We start from the raw sequence: 14869 nt of genomic DNA on the forward strand, positions 1-14869 counted from the left end.
ATGTCATCCGCGGACCGTTTTATTGATAACGTCTCTTTCATATTTGAGCAGAAGGTATGTATAAACATGTGCATATGTTTTTTTTTTTTTTTTTTTTTTTTTTTTTTTTTTTATGGAGGTGGCACAAAGCATTGAAAGCCGAAAAGTGTGAGACTTGCCTTTCGGCTCACCCACTAAAAACTCACCCCAGCTCCGTTTCCCTTCCGCGGGACAACCGTTAAGTAGTACTTCACGGGAGGGGGAGCGGCCTATTGCCTCTTCATGAAGATCTGCGCTGTTGTTCAGCGCGACGCAGGTTGGACATTACTATTTTTGCCATATTACATACAGCGGACCAATGTTCTTCTGACTCTAACATAATATCCACTAGGTTATCAGCCGAAATTGGCTTTGCCACCCTAGTGCCTAATTCCTCCCTTTCGAACACAAATCGCGGACAGACAAAGAAAACATGTTCTGCGTTTTCTACAGCTGGTGCACAATGAGAACAGTACGGGTCGTCTTCGTGCTTAAACCTATATAAGTAGGATTTAAAGCACCCATCTCCCGTCAGTATTTGGGTCAGATAGTAATCTAATTGTCCATGTTCACGGTTAACCCATTTGGAAATTGTGGGAATCAAACGGTACGTCCAGCGTCCGTCGGGGGACAAGCTCCATTTTCCTGCCATGAACATGAACATGTGCATATGTGTGTAGGTAAAAAATTTCTTCGGAAGAGGACCACTCAATAACGACTATCCTGATTAAAACATTTTTATATCATTGAAAAGCTTATAGGTCGTAGATAGTTTTGGTGTACACTCTCTTTAGTACACTCACTTTAGCATGGCGTTGTCACCTGTTTGCATTCCAAAATAAATATTTTTTAGTGTTGCCAGCTGAACTGTATTAGAAAAATAGCAACTTGCCTTAAGTTTACTTTAATATTAAGATTTATTCATTACTCATTTAATTATTCGCGATTTTGCCAATTTCAATGACTTATTACTGGACACCAATCGGGATAATTTATTTGCTGAAATTGACACATCTAGTAGATTTTCTGAATTTAAGTCCATTTTGTCTAAACTCAGCTTAAGTAATATTCAGCTCAGAAAGAAAAAGTCTTAAAATTCAACCTGTTATTCTAAGACTTTGAAAAGGCTTAATAATCTTAAACAAAATTATATTAAGAAATTTAAATCTACGAAGAATTATTTGTATTTCGTTAAAGATAAGCCAACGTAAAAGGATTTCAACGATTTAAATAAATCTCTCTATAATAGCTGTATTAACAGCATGGAGTTAAACATTAAGGCAAATCCCAAAGCCTTCTGGAAATACATAAAATCTAGAAGCAGTAGTGCCAGTATTCCAACTGGTATCTTTGTCGATAATAATCAAGCGCGAAGCCCAAATGAAGCGGCAAACTGATTTGCTGAGTTTTTTAAATCAAATTTTGTTGACGAAGAACCTCCTCCGTCTAAAATTTCATCTGACCTAGTTTATGCCTTGAACTTTGGAGCTCTTTGCCTTTCTGCTGGGGATATTGGAAATGCTTTATTTAAATTGAAATCATCCTCTCAAAATGATGGTAATGGACTTTCAGCGGTTTTGTTAAAAAATTATTTTCAACAAATCTTTTTCATCGGGATGTTTTATTGACGCATGGAAGCTCTCTTTCATTACGCCCTTCTTTAGAGTGGCAATAAAAATTACATTAGAAATTATAGGCCTATTTAAAAGCTATCGACTATTTCCAAAATTTTTGAGCACGCGGTCAATGCAAAGCTGAGCCTTGCGGTTAAATATTTAATTTGCCTAAATCAGCATGGGTTTGTTACTGACAGATCTACAGTATCTGATCTGGCTGTTTTTAGTGAATACTGCATTGATTCTTTCTCGGCTGGTTTACATGTCGACTGTATTTACACTGACTTTTCGAAAGCCTTCGACAAAGTTTTTTATAGGATCTTAGTAAAAAAAATTAGCTTGTTTTGGTTTTTATTCTGCATTTCTGCAATGGATAAACTCTTATTGCAGCAATAGACGTTGTGTTGTAAAAATTGATGATATTTCATCTACTCCCTTTGCTGCCACCTCTGGTGTTCGGCAAGAAAGTATCTTGGGAACGCTTTTATTTGTGTCATTTATTAATGATATCAAAAGTTGTTTCTCATTTGCTAAGTTTTTGCTTTATGCTAATGGTCTTAAGATCTTCTTAGCGATCAAGACTGAAGAGGATGCCATTAAACTTCAAGCAGATCTCGATAGGCTTAACTTGTGCTGACAGAATTCACGTCTTTCTCTGAACTTATCTTAATGCTTTCAAATATCTAAATATCTACCAATTTGTGCACTAAGTACACGCCACTAAGTTCTCTGATCCCTATGCCATTAAGTTACTGTTTACATATTTTGTTAGGTCTCATTTAGAACATCCTGTTTTTATTTGGAGATCTTGTAGTCGAGCTATTAATAGAATCGAATGTAGGCAAAAAATATTTCTCAAATATGCCCTTCGCTCTTTCAATTTTATTGATGCCATGGCATCATATTCCGCTCTTCTCGCGCTCAAGTACTTAGAAATTCTTAGGTCTATACTGTGCCTGACTTTCACTCATAATATTACTACTGGAGTAATTGATTGTCCCTACTTATTGGAAAGGATTCGATTTAATGTTCCCCAGCGATCCCTTAAGAACTTCTACCCTTTTTATGAGGAAAACTTTAAAACTAAGTATGCCAGTAATGCTCCCATTACTCGATTTTTCGCTTTCGAGAGTAGCATTTTTAAACCTCTTGAATTCTATGTCATAGCTGTTTTTAAACACATGTAATACATCAGTAGTTTAATCTAAGCAACTGCTGTGTCCTAGTCTGTAAGGCTTGCAAATTCATAGACTTAATTAAATAATTAAATTTGGTTTCGTTGGTGCGTATTGGTATTGTTCCACAAATGAAGGGAGCTATAGTGTTATGCCGCCTCCGATTGGCAAATATTTTTTATGAGTTGCTCTTTCACGACAGAAATACCCTCGGAGGTTTGAAATTGCTTGTTGAGCGGTGATCTCTATTTGATTAAACTTTTCCTACCATGTCGTGTTTCCAACAGCTCAAGATAGACCGCTTTGGAGGAGCATTTTGAAGGAAGCTTTAACGCACCCCGCTATGAAAGAAGAAGAAGAAGATATAACTGCATTTAAATAGAATTTAAAAATAATGAAAAAAAGAAAAAAAAACTGTAGGAACTATTTTGCGGAACATTATGGAAAAGGTTCGCTTACTGATGAATTGGTTGAATGCACGAATAACCAGGCCCAATCGAAATAAATAGGTTACTCCACGTGCATTCATACATATGTCCGATATTTTAAGCATCCTGCATGACACTGACTACAAGGCCTACTTAAACCTTCGTTTAGTCCCATTGTACTCAGCCCGTTTCCAGACCATTCTATTCCTGGGTAAACAAAACTAACAACCAACCCAAATTGTATAAATTTCGATCACTTTCAGACCAATTTCATTACTTATTTTCATGTAACTATACTAAAGTTTCTATAGATATGTACTTTGGGTATTATAAATGAGAAAAAAAATATTTTTTCAAAAATCGGTTTGGTTTTTATTTCTTAAATAATGGAATATGAATAAGTTCGTGCGGTTTTACAACAGATGGCGTAACTTGATTATTATTCCATCGATCCACATTTCCAAACATTCATTGGAGAGCTACTGTCGTAAGGCACAAACGTCAGTATAAGTTTTTTATTTGAAGCGTAAACAACAATATTTTTACCACACTTGAAAATGTCGAATTTCGTGCCAAATAATGTGTTTTTGCGGGGAACTCTTCTTCATTATTTTAATATGAAGAAAAAAGCAGCCGAAAGTCATCGTATCTTGGTGGAAGTTTATGGTGAGCATGCTCTATCTGAGCGAACGTGCCAGAAGTGGTTTGCACGCTTTAAAAGTGGTGATTTTGGCTTGGAAGACGAAGAACGCGAGGGTGCGCCGCCAAAGTTCATGGATACCGAATTGGAGGAATTGCTCGATCAAGATCCGGCTCAAACGCAAGAAGAGGTTGCAAAAACTTTGGGAGTTGATCAATCAACCATTTCCAAACGTTTAAAAGCCATGGGAATGATCCGAAAGGTAGGCCATTGGGTGCCGTATGAATTGAAGCCAAGAGACGTTGAACGCCGTTTTATGGCATGCGAACAACTGCTTCAACGGCACAAAAGAAAGGGTTTTTTGCATCGAATTGTGACTGGCGATGAAAAGTGGGTCCATTACGACAATCCAAAACGTCGGGCAACGTATGGATACCCTGGCCATGCTTCAACATCGACGTCGGCGCAGAATATTCATGGCCTGAAGGTTATGCTGTGTATCTGGTGGGACCAGCTGGGTGTTGTGTATTATGAGCTACTGAAACCGAATGAAACGATTACGGGGGATGTCTACCGACGACAATTGATGCGTTTGAGCCGAGCACTGCGAGAAAAACGGCCGCAATACGCCGATAGACACGACAAAGTTATTTTGCAGCATGACAATGCTCGGCCACATGTTGCACAAGTGGTCAAAACATACTTAGAAACGCTCAAATGGGATGTCCTACCCCACCCGCCGTATAGTCCAGACCTTGCGCCATCCGATTACTATCTCTTCCGATCGATGCAACATGGCCTGGCTGACCAGCACTTCCGTAATTACGATGAAGTCAAAAAATGGATCGATTCGTGGATTGCGGCAAAACCGACCGAATTTTTCACAAAGGGAATCCGTGAATTGCCAGAAAGATGGGAAAAAGTAGTAGTAAGCGATGGACAATATTTTGAATATTAAATTTGTAACCATTTTACGTCAATAAAGTTTCAAATTTCGAAAAAAACCCCACGAACTTATTCATAGTCCTATTATAAATAGAAAACTTTCATATTTTTGCAAAGCAAGCACTTTTTTAACCTTTTGTAAATATATATATTGAGAGAATAATTAGATACAAAAGAAAACTTTTCTTGCTTTGAACAGTTAACGGTTTCTTAAAATTATTTTTCTTTAATCCAAAACCGACCGAAAAGAATTCATATGTGATAGATTATCGGCTACAATAACCGACTTTTTTTGCTGAAAGCTATAGACTTTGATAACTGAACTGCTTTAAGCAGATCCGCTTTTACAACAACAAAAACCCAATCAAACTAGACGCATTGGACCCTTTTCTTCCAACCTTGGTGGTAAGCCGTTTAGAATCAAAAATCAATTAAAATATATACGTTTCGTGATTTTATTTAACGAAAAAAAGTATTTTTGAAACAAAACTGCTAAAGATATTTCTGCTAAAAGAGTGCTGATTACTTAAGCTTTTTTTCTAATTAATATTAATAAGATTAATATATTTGTTAATTTGATCATTTGCAGAAGCAGTTGAACTTCTTCTTCTTCACATATTCCACTCAAACCATTAAAGTAACGTTTCACTCAAAACAAATAACAAGCCGAGTTTTGTGGCGTAGCCAGTTTGCACAGCTCTGCCAACAATCACTTAAGGCGTGATCATACTGCTGTCGTCTCTTACACGCTTTCGATTTAAAGAGCTTCATTCGGTTGCTCTCGAAGTCATGCTCTTTGAGCTGAAAGCTTTACACTTGCGCTTTATCACGAATCTTGCCGGTCTCTCGAGCATCTTGACCATTCTCAGCTACCACACCACAGTCAGCTCAGTAGTAACGTGCTCTTTTATTATTTCGCTCTCTGTGTGATTGAGTGCGCGCAACCTCACTTCCTGCCTGCCACAGATGGCAATTTGGCTACTAGTTCTTTTGTGGTCATTTGGTTATGACCATTTAAGAAACAGAAACTCTTCGGTAGCTGCACTTTCTTGTCTCACTTTGCTCATTAACTTCATGGCTTTTCTCAATTTTTTTGTTTATATTTCTTTTACTTTACTTGCTCGCTTTGGCTTTGACTTTTAGTTACATTTCTTATAGCTTATTTTGCCGCTGCACATAACACATACATACAAATGTACTAACTTGACTCGCTAGCTGTAAAAGATAGTGTCTTATAGAAGAGTCCAAGTCCAAACCGCAGCAATTGTTGTAGGCCGTTGTTGATCGTCTTTGCCGTTGTGGCTGTTTGGTTTTTGCTGCTTAAATACGACGTCGGCGCCAGCGTCTTGGTCCGTTGCATGTCTACGAATCAACTTTAATGTGGTTAAAAGTCTTTTAAGCCAAACGAACCACATGAATCAGTTTGTCTTATTCGCTGAAAGCGTTTGGTGCTTGTCCACGGAAAATGCGGCATCTGCAAGTGATAATTAAGTGCAGCTAACCCAAAACGCAAGGATATTACACTGCTGGCAATTAATCGAACTTGAAGTTTTCGCTGCTTATCAAAGTGTTCAAAGAGAGGTTGAAAAAATTATTTTTTGTGTAAATTAAAAAAAAAAACAAAGATAGAATAAAATTTCGAAGAAAAAATTAATTTCACGAACAAGAAATATAAACAAATAATTTGTGTGAATAACGGCACATACATTGATAGAAAACCCGAAACGGGGAAAATGGTTTTTTTCTAAACAAAAAAATGTTTTATCATAATTGAATTGAAGGCAAAACTACAAAAAACACAAGAAAATAAAATAAAAAGCAATAATCCAAGTGACTAACTAGTTTGTTGACGTACAGAAAAATAAATAACTCGCTGTACTTATTTACAAATTTCTGTTTTCTTCGTTATCCTTGCCGCCGCGCATACGAGTACTCGCCCGTCACAGCGCGGAAACTAGCCAACTACGTCGACTACGGCCGCCTAGCTTATGCTAAGCACATTTCGAGAAAAATTCTCAATAGCAAACTAAAAGAAAAAACTAAAAGATAAAATTAAATAAACACAAGAAAAAACAAAAAAATTATATGCAACGATAAACTTGAAGCGAAAGACAAATTCCAAAGTGTACTCTGTGGATGCTGTTTTCCTATGAAAGCAACAGAAAAACAAGAGCAAAAATTTGATACAGCTTTGAAATACACAAGCAGAGGCACTACGGCCAACAGAGCAACAGGTGAGTTTTGCTGAAGGCTACATTTCTACTCACGTACTCGTGCGTCTTCGTCCCTTTGCCATTGCAGTTTGTTAGAGTATTGAAAATTTGCTATGCCAACAATGCAATTACAGCAGCTGCTGTAGCAGAGCAAACAAAAATAACTACATATAACTGCAATAACTGCAAAAACAAGAACAACAACCACAACTAAGCAGCTTGTTGGTGGCGCAATGTTGACTTTATACGGGTTTTATTCTTTGTTATTGTTACCGCCAGCATATTGCAACAAAAATATTTGCCGATGGATTTGAAAAGGATAACAACTAAAAATGTTAATCTAAAATAATATTTAAGTAATTCTCTCTTCAAATATCTAAAGCTAATAAATGCAGCAGTAATATGTTGCAAATTGTTGGCATAAAAATAAAAAATATACAAATTAAATAAATTTTAACAGAAAGCTGAGGGGAATAAATTGGTGAAATACCGAATCAAAATGTTTTAGAATTGTGATGAAATATCAACTAAATTCTTAGCCGCATTTCAATTTTCATGTTTAGGTGCTAAGCGATTAAGGCTTTCATGATTTTTAAATTTTTAAATTTTCAAATATTGAATTTCTTGTTTGTCAAACATCTGGCTGCTAAATCGCGAATGCTATTTTTTATTGCTTTTTACTTCTTTATTTTTTGCTTTTGATTGAATGATAATGGAGGATAGTTGGATTGAGGTTTGTGGCACTTCGTTTGTGGGACATTTTAAGCCTTAAAAAATTTATAACTTTTTCTCTGGAAAATATTTATTTAAAAGAGTTAAAAAAAACACGAATGATTCAAAAAATTAAGAACCAGAAAATCATATACATTTTTTTAATACTCAACATTTTTTATTTTTGCAATCAAGGATTTAAATAAATTTGTTTTTATTTACATTTTTTTATGGATATTTAAATCTACAAAAAATAAATAAAAAACATGATGGCTGAACTTATAATTTAAGCGGTTACATGGGTTTCATTGGTTCAAAAAATCGATTTATTTTTTTGGGTTATTAATTTCTACAATATCTCAGGAATATTATCCTAAATTTTCAAGTCGATCCGAATAATAAATTCAGAGATACAGCCTTTGGAATGTGTGCGCTCCAAGCCACTTTTATTGTTACTCAAAACTTTAAACGCGTTTTTCTCGGAACCGTGTTTTCAAAGTCGGTTGTCAAATGTTCTCGAAAACTACTCAACCGATCTTGATGAAATTTCACAGGTGTTCGAAACACAATTTACTCGTGCTTCAACCAAGGATTTTGTTTTTTTTTCAATTACAACTATTTAAAAAAAAACAAAATGTCAAGCGAATTTTACCGAAATTTTCATTTTTTTGGAAAAATGTTTGCCAAAATTCCAATTTTTACTTTTTTTTCTTTCCTTCGTTCAAGCACGAGTTTATGGTCTTAACTAAAGCACTAATTTTTTTTGTTTTTTCATTTTTGATGAGTCTGTCAGGAGTTATGCTGACAACGCGGACGCACCTTTTTTTCGAGGGGTCACCGGAAATGACGTCACAATGGAGGAGTTTTCATTTTTTTTTGTTGAAAATTTCAGATATTATTCTTTAAATATGTATCTATAAGACAGAAAAAAGTTTGAATTAAATAAATAATTTTTTTCATAGAAAAAAAAAATATTGAAAATAGGCCTTGTTTTACCCGACGAAACCCATGTAACCCCTTAATAAATCAATAACTAAAAATTGAATATTTAGTAAAATCTGTATTCATTTAAGTTAATTTATTTCAAATTGAATATTTAAATTTATTTGAAGTTTGAAATTTATATAAATTTATAATTTTCTTCACTGAAATGTCCTTTAAATAGGAAACGATTGCGAACTTATCCAAAAAAATTATAAATGAATCTTTAAGCCTCAATAAATCCAGAACCATAGAAATCTATAAATTTATTTAAAAGTAAGGACTTAAATTTATTTGATATTAAAGATTACAGTAAATTTATAACTTCCATCATTTACATAAATTTACTATTGTAGTTCTTACTGGATAATATTTCCAGCAAGTAAAGATCATATTAAGAGAAAACGAACAATAAAACCATTTAAAAATATATGCATTACCCTTTTTTTATCTACTCAGAAAATTTTAATCACCAATTCGATAATATTTATGTAAGTCGATTTAAGTTAATATGTAATAAAATAAAATTTAAAAAACTTGAAAAATATTTGCAAAAATTTTTAACTATAAATTTGAAACAGATTTAAGTAGAACACACTTTTGAGAAAATTTTAGTTAAAATATGCAGATATTTGTCAAATAAAAATTCGTATTTAATAAGGATAAGTAAGGGATATTAAGCCAAGATGAGATTTTATAAAATATTTTTTCATAAACCCATTTTAAAAGTTTAATATCTACTCATTTCAAGACTTGAAAAATATGGAAAAGCGCATAAAATTTTTGAATTGTATTAGATAATGTTTAGGTCAATAAAGAGCATACATATTTTATAAAATAAACACACACTTAATGAGGAGAAATAGGTAATTAAAGCAACTGGAATAATTTTTTTATACAAATTTAGAACCACTTAAGAGTAAAATCTCCAAAAAATCTAATCCAAATTGGCTAATATTTCAGTCCGATAAAGATGATAATGAGAGAGAGAGAACATTACAAAAACATATTTGACGTGGTCTATGAAAAGGTACCTTACGTGACAAAAAATCATTTTTCACTTTTTGTTGATTCGAATAGTGTGTGGAAGGCTCTTTAAAATTTTGAAAGCCAGAAAGTCATAATTTGTTTAAAAGTTTGTTAAAAGTAAAAAAAAAGAAAAGTACAAATACGAAAATACAAAAGCTAACTTATTTTTTAAAACGATTTCTGCGATTTGCATTAACTTTTTCTTATTCATTTATATATGTATACAAAAAATGTTTTTCACTGCTTCTTTGATTTTATTGATACTGTGATCTATGCTGAAGAAAATAAGCCAAACCGGATTGAAAAATATTAATATTTAAAAAAGTTATAAGGATTTTTAAAAGTTTAAACTTTAACTGCTGTTTTCTCGAAAACTTGTTTTCGCACGTAAGGTACCTTTTGGTAGACCAGGTTTCATATAATAATATTTCCTATAATTTTTTTATATGCACTTAAAAAATGTGAAGTATAAAAAATCCCATAAAATTGTTTCATAGAAATTGCTTTAAATATAGTTAATAATATTCAAATTTCATGAAAGCTAAATAAAAACTAGGATTTGCGCACATGCAAAACTTTGCCTTGAAGTAGAAATCAGAATTCCAACCTTTAAACTGACTTTCTAATTAATGGTCACTTCACGGTGCTTTTTTATAGAAATATCGGTCAGTCCATAAGTTCGTGCGCATTTTACCCATAATTTCACTTTTGTACGATGCATACAAAAAAGACGATAACTGCTGATTATTATTCCCAGCAGCTATCAAACCTGAATGAGGCACTTAAAAAGAATCGACCGTCTTTAGTGAATAGACGCAAAGTTTTGTTTCACCGCGACAACGCAAGACCTCATACCGCAAAGCAAACATTAGGCAAGCTGAACGAGCTCGGATGGGAGCTAATGCCACATCCACCATACTCTCCGGATATTGCACCCTGTTATTATCACCTTTTCCGTGGACTTCAATCCCATATGAGTAACAAGAACTACTCCTCAGAAGAAGCTATGAAAAGGGATATCGAAGCGTATTTTGGCTCCTAGAACGAACAATTTTTTGAGCAGAGAATTAAAAATTTGCCTAAACGTTGGAAAGACATTGTAAATAATGAAGGAAAATATATTATTGATTAATAAATACTTAAAACATCTATTTTATTAATTTTAAAACCACCTTTAAAAAACGCACGAACTTATGGGCTGATCTGATATATTTGTTAGCCTAGGAAATCACAGAAAAGTTTTGGGCACGTCCAGATCAGACGTGTACATTTCCTTAAGTGATGGAAGTGATTTTACGCCAAATCCTAAACGAATGCGCAACATTCGGGTATCGTCTGATTCCATTTCTGACGATGTAAATTTATTTTTCGATTCTGACGTTTCCTTAATAAAGATATAATTTTCAAAAATACAATTTTTTGCTCATGCGATTTTATTTAATTATTTCAGATTCATGCAGTTCTTAGCACTTTTGAAACGTATCTATAGTTTTACTATAGAACTGGTAGCTTTTTTTATGCTGTTTTTTTTTTATGCTGTTTCTTGCGGAACGTCCATATATACCCCATAAAAACAGAATCTACTGTATATAGTAATTGGCGCGTACACCCTTTTTGGGTGTTTGGCCGAGCTCCTCCTCCTACTTGTGGTGTGCGTCTTGATGTTCTTCCACAAATGGAGGGACCTACAGTTCCAAGCCGAATCCGAACGGCAGATATTTTTATGAGGATATTTTTCATGGCAGAAATACACTCGGAAATTTGCCATTGTCTGCCGAGGGGCGACCGCTATTAGAAAAATCTAGTTACAGAAAATTACTACAATATGTTTGTATCGAAACAAGGATGTACCAGAATTTCAAACCAAAAGTCCCAAAAAATATGATCCATTTTTTATAAGAAAAAATAAGCATCACTAAAACCAAATAGTATATAAAATTCTGCCTGATACTGAATCTCCTTACACCAACCTTTTTGCGTCGACGCCGTGCACGTCAGTTGTGTACCGAACAAAGTTTTGCAACAACAACATATTAAAAGAAGTATTCGTGAATACATAGAGGCCAATTGCCGCCAATAATTTTAGTTTAATCAAAGCAGTTGCAGTTACACCCAGCAAATCAATACGAATGGAGTGATTTTAAGAAATGAAAAAACCTCATAGAGTTTTCATTGCCAGACGCCTGCGTAGGAGCCAGTAAGGAGCAGCCAATTAGTATTGTCAATACTTCCACTTAGGCACCAGCCAGGTGCTGCCACTGCATATTTTTCCCCTGTTTTTAGTACAACATTTTTCTTATTTCTTTTAATGATGTTTTTCGTTCCTTGTCTGTGTTTTATATATGTATAAGTATAAGATCATACACATACTTACACATATATTTCCTTTACCATTTCTATTCTGTCATTTCTTGTGTAAAATCTTTTCCGCACACCAACTGAAAATCGGGTGGGGATTTAGCAAATATGTACTGCAAGAGCTTTCTAAATAAACACTCTTTAATTGAAGAAGGGGGTGGCAGCCTGCAGGCGGGCAAACTAGAGTGGCCGACATTGAGCGGAACGGATGTGCTTACTTCATAAAAATCTTTACGGCGGAACAGTGCTAACAAATGTATAAAACGATAAAAATAGAAATACGAGCGTACTTACATACATCCGTATGTTTATATGCAATTACATACAGGGTGACTGATGAATTCGAATTGCTTTTCCTAATTCATAATTCATTTTTCTTAAGTTCAAAGTATCCACAAATAAACTTTGCCATAAGATGTTTTCTATTCTCTAGAGTCTACTATTTTCTAAATTGGTATAGTCATTTTGATGGAGCCAAAATTCGCGATTTTTTCGCGTTTGAAATAACCCTTTTGTAACAAAATCTTCAAGGAAATATCATAATGTTCGCTTCGAGATTAACAGCATGCCTTTACTGAAATTTGAGAATGGCGTCATGAAATTGGCCGCCAAATAAATTATATGTAGATCCTAAAGAAAATACATAAGTTTGTGAGAATAATTTTCTTTTTAACTTTTAATTTTTTTAACACATATATGGAATTTGAATGATTGATTTGTTTTCCAGACAACTTTTTTCACTTACCTTTGGTTTATTTTTATTGGCTGATGAGTAATGAATTTATATGCAAAATCCAAGTCTAAATGTGCGAGAAAAAAGAAAATTCGGTCTAAAGTGCGTTGAATTTCCCCCATGCTGAGCGACGTATTTGTGGAATATCGCCATAAAATTATATATAACTTTCCGCGCAGTTGAAGTTGAAATCACCCAAATTATTTATAGAGTATATTATTGTAAATCATTAAGATTTGAAGGTTTGGTTAAGTGAACTTCTGTTTGTAATAGTCTTAATAGTTTAATCAGGTTTAGAGGTAAGGGAGGTAAACTAAAAGTGCCATTTCATAGTAGAAACTCTGCCAATAACAAGCCTAAATTCTGTTGTGCGCTTAAATACCGCTCTCCAATGACTAATGCAGTGCAGCCGTTTTCGGCAAAAAAGTATGGCTCGTAGAGGGTTTGATGTAACTGCATGCCACATTGTGACTCGAGCAGCGTGCAAATACATTTCATACATTTTGTGGGTTAGAGTAAGTCAATTTTCGACGACTTTGCTTACTTTCATGGCCGTTTAGGACTAAATGAGCTTTTGTCTGACACAAGAATGGGGTTGAGCTTGATTTCATCCTGTTCCTCTTGTGAAATGGCAAATGTTTTTTAAGTTCATTTTCCGTGTAATTTGAGCTTTCATGTGAAATAAATGACGCTCCTGATATAATATTGGTCAGATAAGTTCCTTGTCCGAAGACCTGAACTGAACTGTAATTGTGCAGCAATTGTATTCAACTTTCACGCTATGAGATTACGGTGATAAGGACACCGGGGAGCAAATATCCCACGCTAGAGTTGAAATATTTTCAGTTTACTTCCTCTTATATCAGGCCTACAACTAAGCCAAGAAAACTTGAAGACCACGTCCAAAATACTTAGAACACTTGACTAGGAATCGATAACCTCCGTTCATATTAGCCCGTGGGCTGTCACTTTAGCAGCATTCTCCAGAAAAGTAAGTAGGTATGTATTACACTCTTAAGTACAATGGCAGCAACACTTACGTGTCTATTGTTTTGTTAGCGCACTTCGTCAGCAACCCTCTACAGATAAATATGAATGAGGAAGTTTTGGTTATGAATTAATGACCGCAGCTCATTTTTTTTTTGCACTCGTATGTATGTTTCAACTTGAAGTTAATGTTGGCTTCAGTTTTCGAAGTTTTTCGGGCATTTCTCAATTAAGTCAAACTTGGTTTATATTGCTATTTAAATAATTTTTGTGAGTTTGTTTAGTTTTTGACTTCCAAATTTTTAGCAATTAGTTCTAATAGCTGCATAAATTCTTTTGAAAAATCCACAAACAATGTGGTTTACAGTAACTCGCACAACGCAGAAAATTTATTAAAAAGTATGTGGCCAAAAATTGAAAGGGCGTTCTCCTTGCCACCGGAAAATTCAGCCTGCACAACAAAACATCCGGTAACGGATAGAGGCTGATCGACTTCACCGGGGCTCGAAACATGGTAGTCTGCAGCACCAGATTCCAGCATAAAAATATCCACCAAGCTACCTGGCTGTCCCCTGATCGAAAAACGCGATGATGTGCGTACGAGGACCCAATAACGACTCGCATCATTACTTTGTTGCAGCCAAACTGCGCATACACCTCTGTGCAGCAAAAAACGTGCATCTACCTACGCAAAGAATGTTCGATATCGAAAAGCTGCAATCACAACAGACAGCCAGAAGATTCGCCACTCGACTCTCACTCCTGCTCTCAGAGAGCACTGCCCAACAAACCGGCATGCATGAGCAATGGAGCAACATTTCTCGTTCTCTACGTACCGCCGCCGAAGAAGAAATCGGATTCCGGCGAGCCCGAAAAAACAATTGGTACGACGAGGAATGTCATGCTGCCGCAGAAAGAAAGGATGCCCCCTATAGAGCCAAGCTGTGATCGGGCGCAACGTGAGCCATGTGGGATCGCAACAGAGAGCTAAATAAGGAAGAGAGACGTATTATTCGACAGAAGAAACGAGAAGCC

General features: G+C 34.9%; 1 protein-coding gene across 1 annotated transcript in view; it reads left to right on the forward strand.

Moving 5' to 3' along the window:
- The first annotated feature begins 6259 nt into the window (after positions 1–6259).
- Positions 6260–14869, forward strand: part of LOC128866435 (mucin-2) — a 189991-nt gene continuing 181381 nt past the window's right edge. The window contains exon 1 of the mRNA XM_054107155.1: positions 6260–7056. The gene's annotated coding sequence lies outside the window, so the exon portion shown is untranslated. The remainder of the gene's footprint in view (positions 7057–14869) is intronic.

This window comes from Anastrepha ludens, chromosome 6 (assembly GCF_028408465.1).
Source record: "Anastrepha ludens isolate Willacy chromosome 6, idAnaLude1.1, whole genome shotgun sequence".
NCBI lineage: Eukaryota > Metazoa > Arthropoda > Insecta > Diptera > Tephritidae > Anastrepha > Anastrepha ludens.